Source organism: Myotis myotis, unplaced genomic scaffold, assembly GCF_014108235.1.
Source record: "Myotis myotis isolate mMyoMyo1 unplaced genomic scaffold, mMyoMyo1.p scaffold_m19_p_9, whole genome shotgun sequence".
In the NCBI taxonomy this organism is placed as follows: domain Eukaryota; kingdom Metazoa; phylum Chordata; class Mammalia; order Chiroptera; family Vespertilionidae; genus Myotis; species Myotis myotis.
In genome coordinates, this window is record NW_023416401.1 from 92,415,836 (window position 1) to 92,438,945 (window position 23,110).

At 59.0% G+C, this 23,110-nt stretch overlaps 1 protein-coding gene across 9 annotated transcripts in view; it reads right to left on the minus strand.

Annotated features, from left to right (window-relative positions):
• ZBTB46 (zinc finger and BTB domain containing 46) overlaps nucleotides 1-16,748 on the minus strand; it is a 66,538-nt gene extending 49,790 nt beyond the window's left edge. For 6 of the 9 annotated variants that reach the window (XR_004969953.1, XM_036322146.1, XM_036322147.1 and 3 more), the window contains exon 1: nucleotides 16,543-16,748. The gene's annotated coding sequence lies outside the window, so the exon portion shown is untranslated. Of the gene's footprint in view, nucleotides 1-2,411; nucleotides 2,480-2,607; nucleotides 2,623-3,221; nucleotides 3,390-15,969; nucleotides 15,992-16,542 lie in introns of those variants that run through there. The other 3 variants (XM_036322142.1, XM_036322143.1, XM_036322145.1) reach the window with 3 other exon arrangements.
• Between the last annotated feature and the right edge of the window lie 6,362 nt (nucleotides 16,749-23,110).

Below are 23,110 nucleotides of genomic sequence, written 5' to 3' on the forward strand. Positions count from 1 at the left end.
TGAACATCCCTCCACACCCATGGCCGAATCTCAAAATAATTACGCTGCAGAAAAGAAGCCAGACAGAGGGACAGGGTATGAGCCCATTTCTATGAAACTAGAAAACAGCCTAGTCTACTGGGAAGGAGCCGAGGCGTCAGGGGGGCTGGGCCAGGCGGGCGGGCGGGCAGAGCGGTGAGCTCGCTCACACAAGGTTCGAGCAGTATTTGTATGGAAATGACTCCTTAAGGAAGTTGACCAGAAATCTATTTTTGTGAAACTATTCTTGCTCAACTACAAACCTGTACTTATATTTATTGACATTTGTTGTGGGTGGATGTTGTGCCCCCAAAATTCATTTTTTGAAGTCCTAACCCCCAAGAGCTCAGAAGGTGACCTTATCTGGAAAGAGGGTCATTGCAGATGCAATTGGTTAAGATGAGGCCCCTGAGGGGCCCTGAACCCACGTGGCAGTGTCCTTCCAACAGCGGAGTTTGGACACAGACACAGAGGGAGCACCTGTGAGCACAGAGACGCTGCTCCACGGCAAGGAACCACCAGAAGCTGCAGAATCCGGGACGGCCCTGCTCAGCCTCCCCCGAGGGAGCGGCCTGGCGCATCCTCCCGGACAGGAGAGAATAACCCTCTGGTGCTTAGGACACAGGGCGTGGTCCTTTGTTAGGAAAACCCAGGACACCCGCACACCGCCTCCGCTCCGAGGAGCGCCATGAGGCCACCGGCACCGCGGTGAGCACGTGCTGACGCCCAGCACGTCCCGCAGAGCCAGGCAGCCCGGCCCCGGCGCCCTCCTCCCGTGCGACACCGTGTCCCATGCTGATGTGTTCAGATGGTTCACTATGTGTGGAAAAACCCACTTTATAAATCAAACTTACAGACACAGTATTATTATTCATGGTTACGTGTTAGAATTTGAAATTGAGCCCAGCCAGTGTGGCTCAGTTGGTTGAGTGTCACCCATGCACCAGGAGGTCGCAGGTTCCATTCCCAGTCAGGCTCGATCTCCACTAGGGGGCGTGCAGGAGGCAGCTGATGAATGTTTCTCTCATCGATGTTTCTATCTCTCTTCCTCTCCCTTCCTCTTTCTCTAAAAATCAAAAACATTTTTAAAAAATAAATATTTTAAATGAGCTCCTCACTGGAAAGAAATACTCCAAAAATGCTGGCAGAAGTCATCTCTAGTCACCTGACTTTTCTCTGGTGAGAACAAATGGACACTGTTGGTTGCTGAATGTGACGTCTCCCAGCCGTGGCAGGGTGACCTTCTGAAAATGCACACCAGGGCCTGCCACCTGCCCACTGCCGGCCCTTTGGGCAGGGGCTCTGCAGGCCCAGCCCCACCCTCAGCCTCCGCTCCTCCCTCCCTGCTGCTCTGGCCTCTTTCGGTTCCTTGACTTCCATCGGCCCGTAGCACCTTCCCCGCCTGCTCACATGTTACTTCCTCTCTCCTGCACCCCCACTCCAACCACATAGGGCCAACCCTCCTTCAGACACCATGGGGTGTCCCCTCCCTGCCCAGCTCACGTCACACGGCTGTACGCCTTGACACAGCCACATGGGAACGGTATTTGCATCACACATTAGCCCAATCCCTTTACATGCCAGCCTGGATGTGCTCAGCAGCCCGGGTCACTGTGAGGACACCACCCACCTGCCCAGGTAGGCAGCCCCACGACTCCGTGAGGGCTAGGCCAGAGTAGGGTGATTCCAGGTCAATACAAAGTGCTGTAGGGGCCATTGGGGAGGGGCTGGGCTGGGGGCAGCTTCCTCAAGGGGAGTACCCACAAGGAGGCATTCAAAGGATGGGCCATCACTCTGAGGTTCAGGGCCCTGGGCGGCCCATCTGACTCTGACTTTGACCTAGGACAGAGCCAGTCCTGGCCAGAGCTTAAGGAGCAGCGTCCATGTTGCACTTTTACGGGTCTGTGTCCAGCACCTCAGCTGTAGGAGCAGAGACCTGAGCCAACGTGGAGAGAAAGGTACAGCCACCCCATCCTCCAGGCCAAGCCCCAACCTCTAGGAGGTGCCAGACTGCTGAGCCACCTGCCCTGGCTGTTCCAGCCCAGCTCCAAGACTGTGGCCCCACACAACATCACTTGGACAGAAGAACCACCCAGCTGAGCCCAGTCAGCCACAGAACCTTGAGACAATGAGCCTGTGTTTCAGGGTGGACAAGTGACCATGAGACTGGGCAGGGCCAGCAAAAGACCCTGCAACCAGCTCAGGGCCTACCGGCTGAGGATTCTGCCAGAACTCGGTGTTTGGGGCACCAGGCACCAAGACGGAGAGCCCAGAGGCCAGCGCTTCACGGGGAGAGAGAAGACCTCAAGCACAGCCACCACCGGCCCAGGCGTCCTAACTCAGGTTCTGGCGCCCGGGAGAGCGGCCTGCGGCCTGAGGCCCCGAGCATTCACCTGAGGGCAGAGTCGCAGGCAGCTCCGGGAACTTCCCATTTCTCTGCTTCCACTGGGGGGAAGTTGGTCTGGGTTGGAAGAGAGAAAGGGGAAGAAGTCACCTCAATGCATGTACCCAGGCACCTCCTGCTACGCTGGGTTGGGTCTGGACCTTTTGTCTTTAAACCATGCTTGCTCTTTTGTTTTAAGTGCTCACCCTGAAGATATTCTTTCCTTTGTTTTCTAGAGAGAGTGGAAGGGAAAGAGGAGGTGAGAGATAGAAACATCCACATGATGTGAGAGACATGTCAATTGGTTGCCTCGTGAATGTGCCCCTATGGGGGTGGAGACTTGCAACCAAGGTACAAGCCCTTGACCAGGAATCGAACCCGGGACCCTTTGCTCCACAGGCCGGACACTCTAACCCAGCCGTGGGCAAACTACGGCCCGCGGGCCGGATCCGGCCCGTTTGAAATGAATAAAACCAAAAAAAAAAAAAAGACGGTACCCTTTTATGTAATGATGTTTACTTTGAATTTATATTAGTTCACACAAACACTCCATCCATGCTTTTGTTCCGGCCCTCCGGTCCAGTTTTAAGAACCCATTGTGGCCCTCGAGTCAACAAGTTTGCCCACCCCTGCTCTAACAACTGCCCCAAAACAGCCAAAGGAGACCATGCTGATCTTAACAGGCAGTGACACTCCTACATTTTCAACTCAAGAAATACTTTTAAAATGTGTACATGCTGGTAGAAGTGGGAAGACAGCGAGTCCCTGGCCCCGGGACGGGGAATGTGAGCAGGGAAGCTGTGGGCCCATGGCCACTCACCCTTGGTGTCCAGGCTCCAAGCCGCCAGCGGAGGCGACAGCCCCGAGCTCAACCCCACGCGTCGGTCTGATGTTCTGGCTGCCACAGCTCACGGCAGTCAGGGCAGCGACACAGTCATGCACCTCCGTGGGCTGAGTTGTGTCCCCCAAAAGACATGTTGAATGTGACCTTATTTGGAAAAAGGGTCATAACCCAATAGGACTAGTGTCCTTGTGAAGGACAGGTAGGTGCAGGCACGCACAGAAGGAAGCCACGTGCAGACGGGGCGAGCGGAAGGGATGTGGCCTGCGACGCGCCAGGGGCTACGGACACCCGGACAGGTGAAGAGGCAGGAAGGACCCTCCCTGGGGGACCGGCCTGTCCACCTGAGGTCAACTTCTGGCTTCCAGAATGGTCACAAGATACATTTTCGTGGTGGTCCTTTGTTACAAAAGCTCTAGGAAAAGTCACATCAACTTTAGAAAATTTTAAAAATGTTATTAGAAAAAGAATAGGTTTATTAACAAGGCAGAAAAACCACTTCTGTGGATTTTAAATCTGAGACACCCTGAGACTTGTGCTCCGTGCCAGTAAGAAAAGAGTCTAAGTAGGAAATAAAAGCAGCGCCATCGGGCACTATGACGGGCTCTTTCGTTGTATTATTCAACTTTTTGGAAGAAACACGTGCACAGAAAACTTGTAAGAATAACTCAAAGGGCCCTGGACCAGAAACACCAGGTTAACCTTTGGCAACGTTGGTTCACGCCCAGTGTCACCCTGGGGCCTTTAATCAGTCTCCTTTTCCTTGAAAGCTGTACCCTGGCCCTGGTCAGCGTGGGTCAGTGGCAAGAGTGTCAGCCAGCACACCGAAGGGTCGTGGGTGCGAGTCCAGGGCAAGAGCACATCCCTGGGTTACAGGTTCAATCCCCAGCCCTGATCAGGGCGGGTGTGGGAGGCAGCCAATTGGTGTGTCTCTCTCATATCGATGTCTCTCTCTCTCTCTCTCTCTCTCCCTCCCTCGCTCCCTCCCTCAGTCTCTCTCACTCTTTAAAAAGCAATAGAAAATGTATTCTCGGGTGAAGTTTAACAAAACAAAAAGTTGTGTCCCTTGAAAACAAGAGAAGCCACAGTCTAGGTGAGGAGCTGCGTGCACAGTGGGCAGGCCTGGCTGCCCCGGGCCTGCACGCCGAGGGAGCACAGATATTGGTTCAAACTGAGTCACACGTCCACTCTGGTGTCCAGCAGAGTTCCAACTGACCAAGTTGACATCATTTCTGCAAGAGCAAAGGCTTTTTTGAGGGTCAACCTATGAACCAGGAGGTCACTGTTTGATTCCGGTCAGAGCACTTGCCCGTGTTGCGGGCTCGATCCCCAGTAGGGGGCGTGCAGGAGGCAGCCGATCAATGATTCCCCCTCATCATTGATGTTTCTATCTCTCCTCTCTCTCTCTCTCTCTCTCTCTCTCTCTCTCTCCCCACCCCCCCCTTCCTCTCTCTGAAATCAATAAAACCTTTTTTTTAAAGACATTAGTAATCAAGGCCTAGCTGGTTTGGCTCAGTGGATAAGAGCTTCAGCCTGGTTCTGGGTTCGATTCCGGTCAAGGGTACATGCCTGGGTTGTGGGTTTGATCCCCAGTGGGGGGCATGCAGGAGGCAGCCAATCAATGATTCTCTCTCATCATTGATGTTTCTACCTCTCTCCCTCTCCCTTCCTCTCTGAAATCAATAAAAATATTTTTTAAGTAAATAAATAAAACAAAAAAAGAGCAAAGGCCTTTGAGAGGTCAACACCCATCAGGAGCTGAATGAAGGAGGTGAGGCGGGGAGGGGGGGGGCGGTACCTGCCTGTGCGGGGCAGCACCTGCCACAGGCAGACCCTGTCTCCACCACCCGGGCTCCTGTCCACGTCGACATCGCCAACACAGCCAGGTCCACAACTGACGGGACCTCAGCAGTAAACAGGTCACACGGCCCCTGGCACCCCCACAGCAGCTGATGGAACCTCTGACCAGGGGGCTGAGCAGCACCAGCTCGGGGCACAGGCCACAGGAGCCTGAGGCAGGGACATGTGAAGGACACAGGAGCCAAGCCAGGACAGACCAGGCCAGAAGTGGGCCCCAGCATGGGGCGTCCCCTGGACCCACCAGCATTCAGCCCGACACCAGTCAGAGGGCTCTGGGGAGGGCGGGTCTTCCTCCCTGGCCAGATCCAGGCATGGGGTCACAGCTGTGACCTGGGGAGGGCCAGGAGGTCCAGGTCACCCCCTGCCCTGTCGTTTGAGGGAGACAGACCCCCTCCCTGAGAAAGGCCCTCCAGGCTGGCTGGGGCGGGCTCCAAGGAGCTTTAAGAAATGAAACGCCATGATTCACGAGGGAAGAAGTGGGACCCGCCAAGGCCTAGCACAGGGATGCGGAGAGGGGCCGCCGGCCGGGGCCTCGGCACACACCGCTCTCCACGTCCGCCCTCCACGAGGGGCACAGCACGTGGAAGGAAACGGCATGGACGGTGCTGGCTGCTCAGCCAGGCAGCGGGGAAGCCCCACCTGCCCCAGGCTCTGCACCAGACCCAGGTCCCTCCTGGGGGCGTCCCCGTCCTCAGGGCCCCGCTGTGCAGGAGCTGCCCACACGGGGTCGTGGGGTCCCGTCAATGCTTGCTGGGCAGCCCAGGGTGTGCCAGAGCCCACACCACCCTCCCCGGGCCCTGGCAGGAAGCAGCCCTGAGCTGCTGACACGGAAGGTCTTGGCTGGGGGCTGGGCGAATCCCTCGTCCCATCTCTTCTGCTTTTAAAATCAAAGTGAATCCTGTGACTTAATGTTAAAGTGTGAAAGGTGTCTGGGCCTAAAAGAAACCCAGTGAAATGTACTCGATTCTGAAAAGAGTCCAGAGTAAACTGAATTGTGAAGCCCTAACACCCTCAGGTGGTGGCGGCACGCCCAGCAGGGGTCACGGGGGTCGCAGACTCCACCGAGGAAACAACCGAAATGTCACTTGGTTCCCAGGTGTTCCCAGCGCTGCTGCTGACGACGGGAAAGTAAGAAGCACCCAAGGGCCCGACGAGGAGAAAACTGTGACATGTGGAAGTGAACACACCCACGTGGAGCAGTGAGACGCCACTGACGCTGATGCTGAGTTTATAGGAAAATATGGGCAGAGATCGGAGCAGAGACTACGTGTCCCCAGGACACGTGCTCACATCCCCTTTCCCTCCAAAGCAAGCTCCTGTTCATAAAACTCCACCACGAACCCTGTGGCCTCCAGACGCTCACCTGGGCCGGACGGCACCAAGAGGAACCATGTCTGGGAGGGAAGGTCAACGTAAACGCGAGAAACGCAAGCACCTTCCTTGCTCCCAGTGGGAGGCACCAAGGGACACTGTGCTTGACTCATGGACTTTCCTGACAGCACAGCGCGTGTGTGGCGGCCTCCTGGGTCCGGGCCCTGCAGGAGGGGGAGCCCCAGGGCTGCCGGACCCCCACGGAGCACACACTGCTCCTCTTGCCCCCTCCGGGCAGAGCGGCTGCCAAAGCCCAGCCCCAGACCGACTGCTGAAAACCAAAGGGAAACTCTTGGGTCATCGGCCACCCTGAAAGTGCCCCCCAGGAGCCCCCGGCAGAGGCCACACGCCCATGGCCACTGCAGCGACCGTGGGACCCCCACACTCAGTGCTGCTTCAGACTGAGTCTCACACTGTGTGAAGCGTCAAGTGCCACATGTGCCTAGAGCACAAGGAAGTCTTCTCAAGCTTTGAAGATGGTATTTCAATGGCTGTGACCCTCCACTTTCTGGGACCCTTAGGTGAAGCGTCAAAGACGCTGCTGGCAAAGGGGCCCAGGTCTCACCAGCTGCCTGGGGGGGGCAGAAAAGGGCCTGGTGTGACCTGGTGGGACAGGTGGGTACAGGTGCCCAGTGGACGGCCCCCTCTTGGCCCTCCACTTCCCCCGTGGGTAGGTACCCTGGGCCTCACCTCCACTCACCCCCACCAAAGTGCCTGGCCTCCTCACGCCCTCCCTGGGCCGCTGTGACCCTCTCCACGGCAGTGTTGCCATTGGTCTCTGCTTTCTCACTTCCCCGCGGGACACACGGCACAGGAGAGCAAGGACCCGAACTGTGCCCTCTGCAGGTGCAGGCTGGGGGCTGGTGTGCGGGCGCAGTCACTAACACGTGGTCTGTCGGGCCTTCCCTCGGGGGACAGCCGCCGTGACAGGCGACAGCTGGCCGTGGCGGTGCAGCTTGGACAGAGGCAGGACGGGGAAGGCCTGCGCGGAAGTGTGTCCGGCAAAGGGAAGCGCTAGCGGTGCTGCTGTCAGATTGTGTCCCATGCAGATATGTCTGGGACGCCGCCTCATTTGAAAATGGGGTCTTTCCAGATAAAAGCAAGTTAAGATGAGGTCATTACAGCGACCCTAATCCAGTCTGACTGGTGTCCTTAAAAGAAGAGGGGAGTCTGCTGGTGCTGCTCAGGGGCCAGAGCGTCGGCCTGCGCACCAAAGGGTCGCAGGTCTAATTCCTGGTTTGCAGGTTTGATTCCCAGGACCGGCACGAAGCGTGTGGGAGGCAACCAATCAATGTGTCTCTCTCTTCTCCCCTCCTCCCTCCCTCCCATTCTCCCTAAAAACCAATGGAAAAAAATGTCCTCTGGTGAAGATTAACAAAAACCAACAAAGGGAAATCTGGGTCCTCAGGAGGCGGCCAGGAAACCAGGCAGAGATGGGTGCTGCGCCCAGGCCAGGACCCCCAGCACCCGGCGGCCCCAGATGCTGGGAGAGGCAGGGCGACCCCTGCCCTGGAGCCTGTGGAGACGGCGGGCCGTGCCCACGCCTGCATTTCTAACTGCTGGCCTCCCGGATGTGACAGGGGAAATCTCTACCATTTATTTATTTAATCCTCACCTGTGGATATTTTTCCATTGATTTCTAGGGAGAGTGGAAGAGAGCGGGAAAGACGGAGAGAAACGTCGATGTGAGAGAAACACATTGATGGGCCTCCTGCACGAGCCCTGACTAGGGCCCGGGCCGGGGAGGAGCCTGCAACCAAGGTACGTGCCCTTGACTGGAATCAAACCCGGGACCCTTTGGTCTGCAGGCCGATGCTCTATCTACTGAGCCAAACCAGCTAGAGCAAACCTCTACCATTTAAAGGCGCCAGATTTGTGGTATTTGTCACAATGGCCTCAGAAACTCATAACACGGCAACTTAACTCACCCACTTCTCCCAACCAAGACGATAGGAAAGGCCCCGCAACACAGACTGAGACCCCGACGGTCCTGCCCCATCCAGTAGCTTGTGGCGGGGTCAAGCGGAGAACCAGATGCGGTCCATCCCCTCACTCCACGAGAGCCACGAGGTAAGCTACTCTCGCCCTGGCCAGCGGCAGCAGCTGTGGAGGGAGAGGCGCGAGCAGGCGACAAGTGTCTGGTCCTCCAGGTGCAGCTGGACAGGGAGGGTGAGCCTCGGTATGCTAGACCCCAGGGGCGGTCCTTACACCACAGCTGCACCGAAAACGGCTTCTGGCCGCCTCACAGACAAAGCTTCTCCTAAGGCACATGCTCGTGTTACTGTGTCAGGAAAAATAAAAACAAAACATCAAAGCTCATGGCTGCATGAAAATTCCTGATTCTTAAGACAAGGCACAAAGTGAGATTGGCCCGGCCAGCGTGGCTCAGGGGTTGAGCGTCAACCCAGGAACCAGGAGGTCATTGGCTCAATTCCTGGTCAGGGCACGTGCCCAGGTTGTGGGCTCGATCCCCAGTGTGGGGCGTGCAGGAGGCAGCCCATCAATGATTCTCTCTCATCATTGATATTTCTCTCTCCCCCTTTCCCTTCCTCTCTCTCTAAAAATTAAAAAAAAACAAAAAACTTATCTTTTAAAAATGAGATTGTTGCGAGCAATATCAAGCAAATCCAGGTGACGGACAGGTCAGCTGAGAGGTGACGCTGCGCCAGCGGTCCTTCCTCCGAGGGACACGGCACGGATCCCGCAGGTGGAAGAGAACTGCCCGCCGGCCTCCCGACACCCCACGCACAGGCACGCCTCGGGTACCCTCGGCTCCACTCCACCGAGCGCTCTGCTCACCAGTAAGCAGCACGGCCTCTGCCACACGGGCCTCAGGCCTGGCGCACTGTCTCCCTTTGCCCCAGGGTCTCCGGTTCCCGGAGTTCCCACCACGCAGACAAAGGCGAAAATATCCATGACCAGGGGCCAGACCGGAAGACAGAAACATTTAAAACCTGCCTCTCAGCCCTGGCTGGTTGCTCAGTGGTTAGAGCATTGGCCTGTGGGTCAAGGGCAAGTACCTCGGTTGCAGGTTCCCTCCCCAGCCCCTGGTTGGGATGTGTGCGAGGCAGCCAGTCAATGTGTCTCTTTCACATCGATGTTTCTCTCTCTCTGTCTCTGCCCCTCCCTTCCACTTTCTCTCTAAAGATTAACAGAAAAATATCCTCGGGTGAGGATTAAACAAAGATTAAAACCCATCTCTCAGTCCCTGAAATGTTGACTCCACTGTCCAACCAAATTCAGGGAGAGACTGGCAACCCAATGTGAAAGACAAGGGGCACGCAGGCAGCCTCGCCACTCACTCTGCCCTATCTCATTCTGCCGCCAGCGGCGCAAGGAAACCGGGGAAAGTCGAAATGCCCCGATATCACACATGCCCTGTCCAGTGGCCTGGAGGGCTGTCACAGATGCACCGTGGACAGCATGTCTGCTGATGATTTCTGGAAAGTTCTCCACACACTCTGAGGCTGAAGAGAAGAAAAGTCTTCACACACAAAAATAAAAAAAGAAATTAAAAAAAGCAAAGTCTTCACACAGAATGGCAGCCACGAGCTCATACAGGGGCAGGTTCCTGCATCAGCACAGACAACGGCCACGACCACACCCTCACGGAGAACACAGGCGCTGCTGTTTCTGGAGTCGCCCGTGTACAACCAGAAACGAAAGCAAAAGTGACCACTGTCACCAGCAGGTGCCACTCACGCTGTGACCCCGGAGGCGTCTCTCCAAGGAGCTTTGCTCGGACAAGAGCCTCGGCTCTGGTCTGACAAGGGTCCCGACTCCCTGAGCTGCCCTTTGGGAATCAAACGCTACACACACACACACACACACACACACGCACACGCATGCACACGTGCGCACACACACGCACGCGCACGCACACACACGCGCGCGCACGCACACACACGCACGCACGCACACGCACGCTCACACACGCGCGCACACGCGCGCACACAGACACACACACGCGCGCACGCACACACGCCAGCAACAGCTGCTCCAGGTCGGGGAGAGGGCGCCTGCAGGATGCTGCCCAGACGTCCAGCCAGGGAACCTCCTGGGTGGCCCCAGCACTCGCCACGGGGCACCGTCCTCACTCAGGGCCTGACAAGAACTTACGTCCGTAACTTTCTCTGATCTCAGAAGGTTTGTACAGAAAACCATCACCTCTACTTGTTACTCAGCAGTGAATTCTCTCTCCTAACATCTTAGGGCAGAGGAGAGAGTGCTGACGGAGAGGAGCCGCGAGATGCCCGCGCCAGGCAGGGAGCACGGAGGGCAGCGCCTGTCCCTGATCAACCTGAAGCCCTGCCTGGCTGCCCTGTGTGCAACAGGCTGCGCCTGAGACTCCGGGCCATGTGCCCTGAACCCAGAGACACTCCCAACGTCAACTCCTACTGGGAGGACACCGAGGTGGCCCCGAGCACGCTGCCTAGTCCACGCAGTCGGAGGGGGTGCGGCCAGAGCTGGGACCAGGACACGGAGCTCCTGCCCGGCTGTGGCCGTCGCTCCCCAGACAGTCGAGTGTTTCACAGCTGCATCCTCCTCTCTCTGTCCCGACTCCTGTAGTGGCCTTGCTCCTCCAGGGATGTGGGCCCGTGTGGCTGCAGAGGGCTTGGCTCGAGGCTGCTGGCCACCGGGCTGGCCGGAACCTGGGGCTTTTAGTGCAGACGGGAGGGTTCAAGTGCCATGAGGATGCATTAGAGGCTAGAGCAGCCGTGGGCAAACTATGGCCCGCGGGCCAGATCCGGCCCGTTTGAAATAAATAAAACTAAAAAAAAAAAAAAAAACCGTACCCTTTTATGTAATGATGTTTACTTTGAATTTATATTAGTTCACACAAACACTCCATCCATGCTTTTGTTCCGGCCCTCCGGTCCAGTTTAAGAACCCATTGTGGCCCTCGAGTCAAAAAGTTTGCCCACCCCTGGGCTAGAGGCTTGGGGTGGTCTCCAGCTAAGTGCCTGATTGCCCTGGACAGGCAGCGGCCAGTCCGAGCGAGACTCTAAGCCCCAGAGCTCCTCTGAGGATAAGACGAGCATCTGACCATCTCACCACCCCTCCCCCTCTCCCCAGGCCCCCCCACCCCCCACCGACCTCTCCTGGTTGCAGGGCCCCTCCTGGTCCCACTGCCCCTCCCCCACAATGCTGTTTGTTTTCAATTGGCCCGGCCCACCCTTCTCAGGATTAGCTCTGCCCATCACCCCAGTGCCCATGGGCAGGCCCCCTCTCTGCAAAACTACCCGGGTGTTAGGCAGGTGCCGCTCACCTCACACGCTGCTCCCGCCAGGCGGGGCCAGTAGATTGCGTGTGTGCACTTCTAGAAAGCCTATCCGGCTGCATCTATCGTCCCCCCACCCCCACCCCCCACCACCGTCTCCCAGAAACCCAGGGCCAGCCCTGACAATTCTTTTTTTTTTTTTTAAATATATATTTTATTGATTTTTTACAGAGAGGAAGGGAGAGGGATAGAGAATTAGGAACATCGATGAGAGAGAAACATCGATCAGCTGCCTCCTGCACATCTCCTACTGGGGATGTGCCCACAACCCAGGTACATGCCCTTGACCGGAATCGAACCTGGGACCCTTGAGTCCACGGGCCGACACTCTATCCACTGAGCCAAACCAGTTAGGGCAGCCCTGACATTTCTTTATAACCCAGGACAGCCCCTGAGCCTGGTCCCTTGGGGGGGCGGGGGGAGGGGGTTGTCACAGGGAAGCAGGGAGGGCAACGGCGCCCTCAGGCGTTGGCAGACTTGTTCTTCTGCCCAGTGAGGAGCCATGGCTTATCTTCCACGCCCCAGGCGTGTCCCTACAACTGAGCACTTACTGTGGACCTGAGCCGGTGACCACCCCACATCCACTCCTCACAGAGGCAGCTCTTTGCACTTGAGACCCTTACACCCTCCGGGTGCGGCCCAAGGCGCAGGTGCCTTCCTTCTGCTCCAGGAAGACGGAAGGCGGGCAGGCCCGGGGCACCACTCGGCGAGGCAGGGCCCCATCTTCCGAGCAGCAGGTGCAATCACATGGAAGGAGAGATGAAGCAAAGAGGGAAACAAAAGTGTCTGACAAACACCTGTGTCCCAGGCGAGTGGCCATGCTGCCCAAACTTTACCTAAATAAGGACATTTTAAAAAGCAATCATTCCCACACATATATGTGCCCCTTCAGCTCTGTGGGTAATTGGAAACGACAGAGACACCACCTGCTGAAAGGGAAAGCGAGGGGGAGAGGGGCTGGCACAGCAGGTCCCGCTGAGGGAGCAGACGGGAGGCCCCTGAACCAGGAAAGGCTGCTCCTCCAAGGATGGGGACGAGGCGTGGTCTGTGCGCACTGACAGCTTTGGAAGGCCACCGACCCCAGGGCCAGGCAGCCCCGGAAAGCCGCCCGGCCAGGGCCTGCTTTCCCATAGCCCTGTTCTCGGCAACACCAGCCAGGCTGCTCCACGGCTGGACGTGGGGCTGGTGCCGGGCAGGGTGGGGCGGCCGTGTTGTTAGAGACTCAGACAACCCCTTGTCCGCTGGTGATCTACACTCTGTCCCTGAACTGTTGGGCCCTTTCTCATGCGCACCAGGTCACACACAGCAGAGGGTCCTGTGCCCCATCCGGCAGCCCCAGCCCCTGCAGGAACGCTGCCCCGCCCTGGTCTGAGGCTGGCCCACATCAGGTCCCGGGTAAGGCCAAAGGACTGTCATGAATAAGAAATCCTGGGAATGTGTCTCATCTGATTCAAAAAACACATCTGTCAAAATGCAAAACCTCTACAAATGCTGTTGAAAAATACACCAACATTGTTTCTCAACTTTCTGCTCTAAAATATCTAGGTTAGTAATTTTTTTAAATCCCAAAAGTGATGTTTAGAAATATTTAGTGCCCTGGCTGGGTGACTCAGTTGGTTGGAGTGTGGTCCTGTACACTGGAAGGTTATGAGTTCAATTTCTGGTCAGGGTACATAACGAGGTTGCGGGTTCGATCCCTTGTCAGGGTGCGTGCGTGAGGCAATCCATTGATGTTTCTCTCTCACATCTATGTTTCTTTCTCCCCCTCTTTCTCTCTCTCCCCCTTCCTCTCTCTGGAAAAAAAAAATCAATAAAAAGTACCCTCGGGTGGGATTTAAAAGCACATACTTAGTAATGTTTAAACCTACATGAGAGCCAAGTGGCAGGGCAGACACTGACCAGAAATCATATGCCGGGGTCACGTTTGAGCACCAGCCTTTTTATTCTTCTGTGGAATAAACACCAGCACAGGCCTGCACTGCCACCACTAACCAGCGAACACAGGCAGTACGCATATGGGTATGCAAAGCACACAGCACTGAAGCTAGAATCGCAGGAAAGGGGGAATTGCTGCTGATGTCGCGGCCCTAGACCCTGACCACACCGACCACAGCAAAGCCATAGCGAGAGCCGAGGACACGGGGACCAGGATGAGAACAGGAAAGCCATGTTGCAAAGACTTAACAGAGCCGGTGGCCTCAGCAGAGATTGTCCTCATGCGCTTATCTTGGCAGACAGGCCACCGAAGCGAACGTGTAGCCACAACAAGAACCTCCCCTGTTCACAGGGGAAGTCTTGGCCATCTCCTATCACTCAGCCGACTTCAGGGTAAAATTCGTTAAGTCAGAGAGAAGAAAAAGCCTGCATTTTTTCTGATCACATGAGTTGGGCAGGAACATAAGCCCCAGAGTGTGGGGACAAGAGGACAGTAGTTTCTAGAACTCTCCTGGCACCTTGACAGCAGCCAGGAGGGCACTGCGCACCAAGCCCCTGCAGAGGGAGGCGCGAGTGCCAGCTCCAGGCTCGGGGACCTTCCTGGACCCCTCGCACTAAGTGGGTCTGCTCAGCCCTTGGCGGCTGGTCTCAGACCTCTGGTGGAGAACAAAGCTGGGGAGCCTACAGCTGTCCCAGAAACGCAGACCGCAGGGACAGAGTGGCCCAATTTCCCTTAATTTGAAAAACTCCACAAAAGGACAATGTTGGAAAGTTCACTCTGTTAAAATTTAATTCAGCTCAACATGTTTGTAAACAATACCTCATCCAGTGATAACCGCCCATCACCCTCAGGACACTTCCTCCAGGGCCCTGTCTGCCTCCACCTCCCGGTGCTAACGTGAGACCGAGGAGCTGGGGTGTAAGGGGCCAGGGGCACCCTGATGCCTCTGCTGGCACCAGCCAGCCTCCCCACACCGGGAAGGAGCTGTGAAGCGTCTGCGCACAGCAAACACAACACTGCCAAACCTGGACAGAGCGCATCTCATCCAACCACAGCTAAAGGCTGAGTGCGCCGTGTCCACGCAAGGCTGTGCATGCTGTCCTGGCGTGAGGAGGGCTGGGTCTGGGGTTTGTGAACAGCCTAGCCAAAGTACATTCCACCACTTCCCGAAGAACTCTCACAATGACCCTCCCCTCTCCTCTCCAGTCATGGATGTGGAAATGACTACTGGCTTTTAAGGGGACACAATGTTTAAGTTCCTCCTTCAATCTTCAGTAACTTCTGCTTAAATATGCCTGTCATTTGCTAAACCCTTTCTGGAATAACAAGGCATCCCAAAGTGTCAGTTGAAAACATCTGAAGCTATCAGAAACTATGCCCAACGGAAGGGTTCCACTTTGGTCAAATACTATTGTTTACTTCATTATTCACGTAAAAAGGAAACTTCCATACATTTCCTTCTGATGAAAAACTATTTTCCATTCTCAAAGAGTGGAAACATTGCCTCGTGCAGGCAGCAGGCGGGCCAGCAACAGAGAGCCCACAGTCTGTTCCCCAGACGGGAAGCTCCCCCTGGTAATAGATCCAGTAAGAAAGATTCTACAACCAGGACAGTGTAAGTGCGCCTCAGTACTGGGCGCACAGGTGTCTGCGCCCAGCCGGTGCCGGTCAGCATTCCTTTAAACAATGCGGGTGACAATCTTGCCCTGTGATCCAGGACAACTGCATCGCTGAGATTGCAGCAGGGAAAGCTGAGGAAATTCGCTGACAATCTCAAACTTTCTTTTGTTTATATTTCCTCGGTCTCAGAAAATACCTGTTCTTTGCCCCATTTGGTTTCCACCCAGGCTCCTCGCTTTGGTTAAGCCCTATTGTGCGAGGTCCTTTAAACCTACACATAGTGAATTTGCCAGAGGGGCTGAGGGTACCCCAACTAGCCAGAGCCCTCCCTGCCTGGCGTAGAAAATCCCCCATTTGACGTTGGGATTGAGTTGTCAGATACGGACTCCTGCTACCCTGTGAAACTGACATGTCTATTTACAAAGAAACAAAGACACTGCTCGCTGCGGACCCCATCCCTCGGCCCGCCCCGTCGGCTCCGCGAACCCCTCGCCACTCTGGGTGCCTCATCCCCTCCAGCTCCTCTAGCCACCCGGCCCCCAGGCCCCAGAGCCCAGATTCAGCCGGTAATTAAAATGGAGACGAGGCCGGTGCCCGGCTTCAGGGGGAGACAATGACCCCCAAGGCCGGGCAAAGCGCGGGGACCCTCCCGCACCCACCTCCCGCAGTTCCGGCTGTTGGCAAACTCGGCGCGGGCGGGTCCGGGTGCGGCTCGGAGGCGCGGGCGGGGGGCGCGAGGGACGGCGCGGGCGAGGGGTGCCAGGATGCCCCCGGGACATCTCCTGGGGCCGGGCGTTGACGCAGCAGAAATTACCAGCTGGAAAATTCCCCTTTCGGAGGTGACGGGGGAGGGACCGCGGCGGCGGCGGCGACAGGAGGCGCCCAGGGCGAGGGGCGTGGGGCAGTCCCGCCGCTGCCAACGCCTCGGCGAGCAGCCCCGCGGGGACACCGCACCGCTCCCCCCGCCCCGCCCCACGCCACCTGAGCTCGGGGACTGGTGGAGGCCGGGCCGGGGTCGCTACCAGAGCCGCCGGAGCCAAAGCCAGAGCGCGCAGATCGCCGCCGGGAGGGCGCCCCCGCGGGGTGGGGCGCGGCGGGCGCTGGGCGGCCGGTGGCGGTGACGCGCCCGGGCTCCAAGCGGCCCCGGCTCCGAGCGGCCCCGGTCCGGCCCCCGCCCGGCCCAACCGCGACACGCCGGTCGGCCGCGCGGACAATGAGCCAGCGCCGCTTACCTGTGACCCCATGGGGCGCGGGCGAGGGCAGGCGCTGCGGCCGCCGGACCGGAGCCGGTGATCGCCGCCGCCGCCACCGGGCGAGCGCTGCGTCCGGGCAGGTCTGAGATGCGAGCTCGCCTCTGCTGCTCCGTCCGTTTGTCCGTCAGTCCGTCCGTCAGGCCGGCGCGCGCCCCCGCGCCCGCTCCAACCCCGCGGCCCCCGCCGCCCGCGCGCGCCCCGCCTGCGGACCCCGACCCCGCCCCCGGCGCGCGCCCGCCGCTGCTGATTGGCCCGCGCCGCGCCCCGGCCTCGGCCACCGCCCCGGGCCCCGCCTCCGCCGGCCCGGCCGCGCGCCCCGCTGCTCTCTCGACCCCCCGCTCGGCGCGGCGGAGCGGGAGGGGGCGCGGCGGGGGTCGGTCCTCCTACGTCCCCGCTCGGAGCGGCCGGACAGCGGAAGTGCGGGCAGGGGCTCGCTGGGCATTGTGGGTAGCCCCCTCCTCTGGGCAGGCGGGGCGGGGGCGGCGCGGCGGGGAGCCTCCAGGCACCCGCGCCGCTTCCCGCAGCTCGGCACCGCCGAGACCCCCGGCGGGAGACACGGGTCGGCGAGGGCACCCAGCCCCTGTCCGATGAGCGCACCGGCGTAGCCCCGCGCGTCAGTGACTCAGAGGCGCGGTCTCCGGGCCACAGGCTGTCCGCGCTCATCGACGCGCTGCTCGGCGCGCGTCTGGAAAACTTCGCGACTTACCCCGCGCCCAGGCGGCTCTGCGGGCCCCGCTCTGCGCAACCAGTGTGCGCCCACGGCCCGTGCCCTTGTGCAATTTGGGGGCCTGGGCACCGCACGCCCGCGCCGTCGGGGGAGCCTGAGAGCGCCCCGGGAGAGACGCGCCTAGGGGAGCGGGCCACGTCACTGTGCATGTCGCTGGGGCTTGGGTTTAACCAACTAAGGAGCACCGGCGGCCACACGCAGTGGTCCTTCCCGACACTTGGTTTGTCCGGTGGGGTGAGGGGCCCGCACCCCTCGCATGCGATCACGAGCGCCGCTTCCCGGAGGGGCCTGCGCGTCCCTGCTCCCCCACGCAGTCCTCGAGCCCTGGGGCAGGCGTCATGGGAATCGTGGCCCCGCATTCCTGGCTGGCCTGTGCGGGGCCAAAGGCCACTTCGCTTCCTCTCCCGGGCGCGGCAGTGGGAAGGGAGGTGAGCCTGTGGTTGGCCAGCAGCGCAGGGGAGTCCAGCAAGACCAGCTATCCAATGGGATGGCGCCCTGCCTCCCTGCGGGCCCTGCGCCGCGGAATTCCTGGGGAGGTGGGAGGCGGCGGGCCATTATGGATGCTTTCTCAGGATGTGAAGGAGGCATTCACTGGCTGCAGTGAGAGGGCAGGTCGGGTGGGCGGGGGTGGGGTGGAATTCTGGAGTGAACAAGCGGAACGTGGGTCTGGCAGCCAGCGATGGACGGCCGGGACACTCCCTTCGCTCCCGGCGGTGCCTGTGAGTGGCTGTGCAGACAGCGCTGCTCGCTCGCAGCCCCCTCCCCCGCCTTTCTCTGGAGGACCCTCTCAGCCACATCCTCCTGGTCTGGAAGAACAGGTCCCAGTATCCTGGGCCTTGGCAGGGGGCCTGGGCTCAACTGCCCTGGCCCATGGCTGCATCTAGGCCTCCAGGAGGGTCACCTGCTTCCTCCCTTTGAAGGGACAGAGGTCTTTCTGCAAGTGTCCCCCACCTGCCTACCTGGGCACAAGTGTAGCCTCAGAGGATAGGTGGCCAGGGAGCCTGGGGCAGCTTGCGGACCCCCCAAACCTAGGAGAGCCTAATCCCTGATGCCTCCCTGCCTCCCACAGTTTCTCCTAGGAGAGCTAAACGGACCGACACTCCAAGAACAGCCTTGCTGGCGAGCCGTCCACTGTTCAGCTGCCTTGGTTGGAGCACACAGTGGTTCAGGCGTTGCTCGGGAGGCCTGCCCACGGGAACCAAGCCTTGTCTCTCCAGGCCCATCCCACCTGCCAGCTGGGGCTTATGGTCCTGGTGGAAAGCCTTGCTGAGTTCTAGAGTGAGTCCCCAGGGCCCTGAGCCCCTCTCCTCACTCCCTTACCCTGCATGATGATGAATGAAGGTTCCTCCCTTCCTACAGCAGCCTTGCCAGTGATTATGGATTAAGACTCCCACTTTTCTGCTCCAAGAACCAACAGAAGGGCAAGTAGCCTGAAGATGAAGCTGATACACCAAAAGGCAGGATCAAAAACAGTCCCAGAGAGCCCTGAACAACCCATGCCTAAAGTCCACCCTATCTCTAAACGTTTATTGTTCTGTGAGTTAATAACACCCTTTACCATTTAAAAAAAGAAGAGCAACCCAGCCGGTGTGGTTTAGTGGTTGAGCATCCACCCATGAACCAGGAGATCACGGTTGGATTCCTGGTCAAGGGCACATGTCTGGGTTTCAGGCTCAATCCCCAGTTGGGGTGTACAGGAAGCAGCCCATCAATTGTTTTTCTCTCATTGATGTTTCTCACTCTCTCCCCCCCCCCTCTTTAAAACCAATAAAAAAATCTACTTAAAGAAAAGAAAAGTCATAGCAGCAGCTAGGTGCCTGGAGCCAGCTCAGTGCCTCCAGTCTGACGGGGAGGTGCCGCAGCCCCGCCCCAGGGACCCCCACTCGTTAGTGTCCAGCACTAGCTAAGTTGATACAGGACCCGGCAGATGCCAGGCTAGGTGGCAAAGCCTCCTCTCTTGCTGGGGTCCCCTAAACCCTGCTGAAGGCGACATGCACTGCCCTCGGCCTGGCCCAGACCCCAGAAGGGATCTGCTGCCTGACCGCAGCCAGCCCTCACTGTCCATGGATGGGAGACCTCGGGGAAGGCAGAAGCAGCTCTGGGAACAGATGAGGACCAAGGGAGTGAGGTTGGCCGCAGTGATGCTTTTTGGCCAGGGCACCCAGTATCCAGGGCCAGCAGGGCCAGTGCATGGGTGTCTGGGAGGGCCCAAGGGCTAAGGTACCTGCCACGATGAGCTCTGGCTAAGCTTGGGGACAAGCCCGATGGACGACCGTACTCTGTGCTGCTGAAGGCTGCGTGGCGGTCATTCTGGAAACGCACCCCCAGCCACGCAGGTGAGTGTGGAACCTGCCCAAGGGACACCCTGATGCCTGGGGGGTGGGGGACGGTCTGGGTCCTGGAGAGAACGAGTATCAGCAGGCCAGGGCTAGGCTCACGGACCAAGGCCCAGAAGCCCTTCGGGTTCACAGAAGCACTTGCCAACGGCAGCCCCCAGAGCATGTTACCCACCTTCTACAGACCAGGCCTTTGGCGGACAGGCTCGGTGGATGAGCCACATGGCCAACAGGCCTCCCAGAGGGTCCTGGCACAGCCCCCACCCTGTGCTCACAGCCATGTGCTGGGCCAGCCCCCTGCCTGCCCTCCAACCCCACATGGCTTCAGGGGGCAGAGGAGCTGAAGGGGACCCAGCCCCGTGCCCCATGTGGGTGTTCTGCTGCCACGGAGAGAGCAAGGACCCGCCTCCCAGGTCCCAGCTGGGACGCAGAGCCTCGGAGGAGCTTTGGGAAAGATGATGAGATGATGAGAGGGACAGCAAAGATTCCTCCAAATGTTCCCTCCTAGGCCCCTGGTGAACCCCGCCAGGGCCAATGCCACACGCCCCACCTTCTGCCAGGGCACAGCTTCCCCATCACTCCCACTGGGTTGCTGTTTTTGTAAATATATTTTTATTGATTTCAGAGAGGAAGGGAGAGAGAGAGAGAGAGAGAGATAGAAACATCAGTGATGAGAGAGAATCACGGATCGGCTGGGTTTTCTAAAACCACCATCACTGGTCATGGAATCTGCCTGTTTCATCTCCAGCCGTCCCCATGGCAACAGCCCTGGGAGTCCTGCCTCTCCCCAGGAACTGCCCAGAACCTGTGCCTGCCCTCTCCAAGCCCCTGCTGGAAGCCTCCGGGGAGGGCGCAAGGCTGAGGGCCGGCAGAGAGAAGACAGCAGGCCTGTGGGCCCGGGGCTGCCGGTAGGAACCCCCTCTGCACATCCTCCTGGGTCCTGCAGGCCACAGGAGCGGCGGAGGGCAGCAGAGCCCCACCCTGAGGCGGAGCCTGTCTGCTGCCAGCTGGCCCTGCCCTCCTGCTGGGCCTCCCGGAGACCACCCTCCAGAGCTGCTCTGGGCCAGGGGCTACCGGCCAACCCACGGCGGCCCCACCCCACAGTCCTCCTGGCCTGCGCCCCTGCCAAGCCCCAACTGCCACTCCAGCTGCCACCGCCAACTGTCGCCCCGTCTCTATTCCAAGTTTCACCCCCAACCGTCCTTCCAACAGGCCACTCCAACTGCCAGCCCCTTCCTTCCTGAGCCTGGCTCCCTCCACCCCCCAGGCCCTGGCATGAGGGCTCTGCATTCCAGACCTTCCCTCCAGGACAGGCTGGGCATCATCTACCGTGTGCCCAGGAGGGTTAGTGTCAGAGGATAGGGACAGAATGCAGGAGAAGGGGCTGGGAGCTGAGGGCCACCGACATAGGCGGGGGAGGGAGAGGGCAGGGCCACAGGGAGGAGGCCGGGGGCAGTGCCAGCTGCAGCGAAGACCAGAGCAGGGTGCAGGACAGTCAGCGCCTAGTCTGGGCCCGCCTGGGGGCTACAAGTGGTGCTGGGGCCTGTCCTCTGAGGGTTTGTGAGCAGCTCAGCCTGACCAACATCCTTAGCCTGCCAGTGGTCAGGAAGGCACTCGTTTCTCCAGCCAGGCCTCTCTCCAGGCCATCAGCCTTCCACAGCCTCAGGTGGCCCCAACTTCCACAGCCTCAGGTGCTGCCAACAGGCCCTGCCCTCCTGCTGGGCCTCCCAAGACCACCCTGGCACCCTGCGTGGACCTGGTCCCTTTCTCCCTGACCTCTGGCCACCTCTAAAGCCTTAGTCTTGGCCTTGCTGCCACCCTGGACCCTGTGCGGCCTCCCTGATCCCTGCTCTTCTCCACATGGGCCTCCACCTGCTTCTGCTGGGCACTGAGCAGGCACCCTACCCGAGCTGGTCCTAGCCAGGCAGAGCCGGAAGACACTGCCGCCTATGGCTGGTGCGGGCCTGGGGCTGTAATTCCATCTCAGACGGGTTCTGGAAACTGGGAGGCAGCAGGGGACCAACCTGGAGCAGGGTAAGTGGACCGGGGCTCAGTCCCTGCTGGAGACCACAGCTGCTCCCCAGGCCGGGCTCACATTGCAGAAGCTGCTGATCGCTGCCGATAGCCATGCAGGTGAAAGGGACACCACGCTCCTCAGTGTCCAGAGCTGCTGGACTGGGACATGGCGGGCGGGGGGGGGGGGGGGGGTCATATCCGCAGAGCCAGACTGGTGTGATCCTGGGAAGAGGAGGGAGACGGCACATTTGCTGGGGAACTACTGACAGGTCTTCCTCACCGGCATTCTGGTCATGTGCCCAGAGGACCTCAGGAAACGGGACTGCCATGTGGCATCTCAGAGCAGAAGAACAGTAACAGAGAAATTGGTAACATCCAATCGCATCTAAGAAAAGTGGATGCGGGGGTCTCAGTGTTGACAGACAACGTGGGAGACGACAATGTGGGGAGACTGACGCCGGGAAGGGGCCCATGGAACTCTGTGCTTGGCAATGCTCCAGCTGCAGATCTAAATCTCGCCAAAGAAAAGGTTTCTTTTTCAAAAGCAAAACCTTCAAAACCCAACCAATCATCAACCAAGACCTCAAGCTTCCTCCTCAGGCCCCAGTGTCGGGTGTCCATCAGCCTCCCGCAATGTGCTTTGTGCAGGAGTGTCCACACCGCTGCGTCCCGCATGCCTTTGCCCATGCCTCTGAGTCAGGCCAGCTCTGGGCTCTGGGCAGGAGCTGGCCGGGCCCAAGCCTCAGGAATGAGGACAGGAGCTTCTGGAGGGGCGTGCGGGCCTTGGCTGTGGAGGTGGGCGGACCGAGACCCTGAGGACCGTCCAAGGCCCCGGCCGCCACACGCGCGAGCAGGCTGCAGGCTGCCCCTGGCCGAGAAGACAGCAGGGCTACCAACGAAGACTTTGAAACAGAAGGCAGACAGCCTAATAACGGCTCCTAGGGGCCCTGCCAGGAGCAAACGCAGGAGGTGAGGGGAAGCCCAGCGAAGTGGCTGACTGTCTTCAGGATAGGGAGCCGGAGGGGGCCACCAGGTGCCAGGTGCGGAGAGAGGCCAGGGCTTCAGGTTCAGCGTGAGTGGCGGAGGCCTGGAAGGGCATGGAGCTGGCCTGGGTCCCCATGACAAAGGGGATCCCTCCCTGCCGTCACTGGGACAGTGGTGTTGAGGTGAAGAGAGGTCATTGACAGTGGGGTGACCTCTGGGCACTCTCCCTCCTTCTCACTGGGACTTTCAGACTGTCACTGGGGCAGGAGCCAGGGCAGAGCCCGCTCGGGACCCCTGGGCCCCAGGCAGCTCCCACAGCTGGGCCTGGAGGAAATGCGGTCTCGGATTCCTGGCCCAGACCCCAGCTGGCCCGGCCTCCCTTCGCAATGATCCCCAACCTCTGACCCCAACAGCCCTCCCAGGATTCTCTCCCCTGGCCGGCTGAAGGTGGGTACCAGGGTCTGTTCTCTGGGCCTTAGGGTCC